The sequence below is a fragment of the Blastomyces gilchristii genome (assembly GCF_000003855.2).
Source record: "Blastomyces gilchristii SLH14081 genomic scaffold supercont1.1, whole genome shotgun sequence".
Taxonomy (NCBI): domain Eukaryota; kingdom Fungi; phylum Ascomycota; class Eurotiomycetes; order Onygenales; family Ajellomycetaceae; genus Blastomyces; species Blastomyces gilchristii.
The window spans coordinates 3,376,270-3,380,563 of NW_003101682.1; the positions used below are offsets into that span (position 1 = coordinate 3,376,270).

General features: G+C 29.5%; 1 pseudogene across 1 annotated transcript; it reads left to right on the top strand.

Moving 5' to 3' along the window:
* The first annotated feature begins 3,990 nt into the window (after positions 1-3,990).
* BDBG_16114 lies at positions 3,991-4,079 on the top strand (annotated as a pseudogene). The gene has a single exon. The product of its transcript is annotated as a tRNA-OTHER (tRNA).
* The last annotated feature ends 215 nt before the right edge of the window (positions 4,080-4,294 follow it).

Sequence of the window (4,294 nt, forward strand, 5' to 3'; positions counted from 1 at the left end):
AAAAGCTGAGACCTTATTTTTCAATATCTAAGATAATTCAAAGAAGTGATAAGAGAAAGATAATGTAAGAAATCTCACTTCTCGCGGATTCTTTACCTCTATTCCTATCTGTCATATAATCAATAGAGTTAGCAGCTCTTGACTACACACAACTATATAGACTGAAGTCTATGAATACTATTTATAACTCAGCTTGAATACTAATATACATTTAATTTCTACATTTATCTTTCTACTGTGAATACTTCTAGTAGTTAACAGTATATATCACATCAAGCTGCAAACATCTGAATAACTGTCTATGAGCACTTATTCTTACATTTCAAGCTCTGTCAGTCAGCAACTATCTGTTATAACTGAAAGAACTAGAAACTTATATACTTCAATCTCTGTAAACTGTACTACAGACACTCAGAAGCAGTCATCTGAATTATGAATAACTCTTATAGAAGAAGTCTTAGAGAATCTATCAATTAATTACAGAATATCATTCTCTGTATCTATGATAGAAGAATTCTTCAAACTTATAAATAAATCAATCTCAGTGAAGAATATTCTTAAACATCTGTCACAGAATCAAGCTATTTTTTTTATAAGAAATACTTACTATCTGTAAACACTCTCAAACTGAGTTCTTAGATATGATCTTCAGAGATATCTGCGAACTGAAAAGAAACTTTCTTAAGCTATGACTACTTAAGATTATCTATTGAATCATAATCTATAAAAGCTTTTATAAGTTTGTATTTGAAATTGACTTATAAGTCTGACTATGTGATATGAAAGATGAAGAAGCTGTTATCTATATAATAACAGATCTCTACTACACTGAAGTCAAGAACTGGCTGAACTATCTAGAGAATAATTATAAGAGATCTCACTAATCTGTTCTTAAAATATATCTAGAGAATAAATTGAGAGACTTTATTAGCTGAATAGAGAATATCTGAGCTGTGATCATCAATATTAGAAAAAGAGATGAGAAATCTGATAAAAACTACTTACAGTACTTTATAAAATTGTGATATAAATTAAGATCTGTGAAAACAGAGCTCTGAAATAAGATCTGAATAATGTTATTTATAAAACAACTGAATAAAAATATATAGAACAAGCTTATTAAGTAAGACTCTAAGTTCTTAACTCTGAAGAAACTGATGATTCTTATTCACTGTTTACAGATTACTGTGAGAGTCATAGATCTGCAGAGAGTGAATTACTAATCAGCTCTGTGAGAGTCAGAATAACAGAGAACAGATTTACTGAAAAAAGAGAATAAGATATAGAGAGATTTATATCTGACAGCTGAGCAGAGAGAAAGAGTTTTATAAGCTTCTATGAAGAGAGTGTATAACAGAGAGATTAAGAAAAAGAGTCTTTACTTTATTTATTTTAAATCAGAATATCTCTATTTAAACTGTCTAAATAAATTAAAATAGAAATTTGAGAAGTGATAAACAGAGTCAGTAACAGTCTTCTTAAGAGTCTTGAAGCTGATATCTGAATCTGTTACTCTCTTAATGAAAATGTATACTTATAAGAAGAGACTGTATCACAGTACTGCTGCTCTGTAAGTATAAGAAGTATTAATAAAGTCAGAATCTCAGATCACTGTAGTATCTCTAAAGCTTACAGAGTAAATGAGCTGAGTAATGAAAACTGAGAATCTGCTCTTATAATAAGCAGAGTGTAAGAACTCAGATCTAAGAACTGAGAGACTTATAAGAGTTATTTTTGAATTACAAGATATCTCTGAAACTTGAAAAAGATTTACAGAAACTGTGATTATTACAGATATCACAGATAACATGTACTTAAGACTTGTATAACTTCAAAGATATAATTTATACATAGCTGTTTATAAGTAAGGTTTATACTTATGATCAGTGTTGATAGACTAACTTATAAAGATAGAATTAGATAATACTGTAGAGTTAATTAAAGAAGACAAGCTCATCTCTATAATAACTTTATAAATGTCTGAGAACTTCACAGTTATGAAAACTGAGCTTCAGATATCAGAGAAATACTGAGATCTTGTAGAGATGTTCAGTTCAGCTAAGATAGCTGAGCTTTTATCTTATTATAAGAAGAATCTGATAATAGATTTAATAGAAGAGTAGAAATTCTTCTGAAGAGCAATCTATAAGCTCTTTTATTATGAGACAGAGGTCTTACAACCTCATGTAAAGAAGAATCTGAAGAATGACTTTATCTAATCTTTATAGATCTTTACAGAAGTCTCTGTGATATTTATAAAGAAGAAGAATAAAGATCTCAGATTGTATATAAACTACTGTAATCTGAACTTCAAGACTATAAAGAGTCACTATTCTCTATATCTGATTAAGAATATGATCAACTGTCTCATGAGAGCTGTTATATTTATACAACTGAATATAATTAATATATATACACAGCTGTGAATAGAGTCTGAAATTAAATGAAAGACTGTTTTTAAAATCATACTGAAATTATTTGAATATCTAGTAATATCTTTTGATTTAACTAGTATCTCTGTAGTATTTCAGTCTTTCATTAATAAAATACTTTGTGTATATCTGAATATCTTTATAATAATATATCTGAATGATGTGATAATGTACTCTGTAAAGAAGAAAGAATACACTGAGTATATATAAACTATATTGAAGATCTTAGATAAGACAGAACTGTATATTAAGTGTATAAAGTACAACTTCAGTATCTATCAGATTAATTTCCTAGAATATGTAATTACTGCAGATAATATTCAGATAAAATCTTCATAGATTGAGACTATTCTGTTGTAACTGAAGTTAACTAGTATTTATAAGATTTAATTCTTTCTGAGCTTTGTGAATTTCTATAGATAATTTATCTTATATTTATGAGAATCTTCTTAATTCTTACAGATATACTGAAGAGTGAAAATAAGAAGAAGTTATTCTATAAATGAAGAATGAAAAGATTATTGAGAAGAGAGAGCTGTAAGAACTTTCTTATCTCAGAAGCTTATAGAGTCTTTATGAGATTAAAACAGATATTTATAGATACTGTGATACTGTTTTACTTTAATCTCTTACTCTTAATCAGATTGAAGACAGATATCTTCTTCTTTATAATTTCAGAAATAGTCTTATAACTATAGCTAAATAAGAACTGAGTTTCAGTATTCTTTTTCTTATAAAAGATACAATCTACAGAGATCAATTATAACATTTATAATCAGAAGCTTCTTATAATAGAGAAATTCTTCTATCACTGATATCACTACTTTAAGAGTCTTATAACAGTGATTACTGTTAGAACTGATTATAATAACTTATAATAGTTTACTTTAATCAAGAAACTCTTACAGTGATAGATCTACTGAACTCAGAGACTGAGTAAATTCTGATTCAAGATAGAGTATATTAAGAGAAATAAGAACTCAGCAGACTGATTCTCTCATAGATCTGACTATATCAAGAAGATCAGAATGACAGACACAGAGAAACTAGAAAAGATAGAAAAGCTTTTCAGAATACTCAGACTAAGTATTATAAAGAGATTGACTGAAGAGTCTCTCAATTTCTTATAAGAGAAGAGAGAAGAGAGAGAGAAGAAGCCTGTATAACTACTCTCTATAACACTGAGAGTCAACACTTTGAGAATCTCTGTGAGAATTCTTGAAGAGAGTATCTATAATCTGAAGAGTTTGCAGGCTTTGAGAAGCACTGTGAAAGATCTGATATAAAAGAAAACAGAGTATAAGTCTTTGTAAGATCTTCTATTCAGATTGTCTGAACTGTAATTAAAGAATGAATATACTCAGTATATTCAGAAACTGCTCACAGCAGAGATCAATTCTGCAGAAATAAAGAATTAAAGAGACTTAAATAATCTCTTATAAAAAGAGAACTGAATTTATATAACTATAAATAAGTTTTTATATATAGAACTTATTAAAAGATATTATGACTCTTCTCTAGTAAGTTATTTTATAGATACTAGAACTCATGAGTTACTGCCCCGGTGGCCGAATGGTTAATGCGGCCACCCGGTAGCACCTTGGCGTGGGAAACCAAGGCGCGTGGGTTCGAAACCCGCAGGGGATACATTAAATCCGGAACTCAAGCACCTCAGGTTCCTAATAAATACAGAGGTGTACAAATCGCTCCAATGAATTGCTCTATGTTCCTGGGCTGGGAAGTTATTATCGCATGTATCTAATTGTCACTCCTTTGTATTTTCCTATGTTCTTGTTATCTTGGCGTGGTCTCAACACCTGTATTTCCTCCTGTATAACCAACACTTGACCTGTATTTAACAT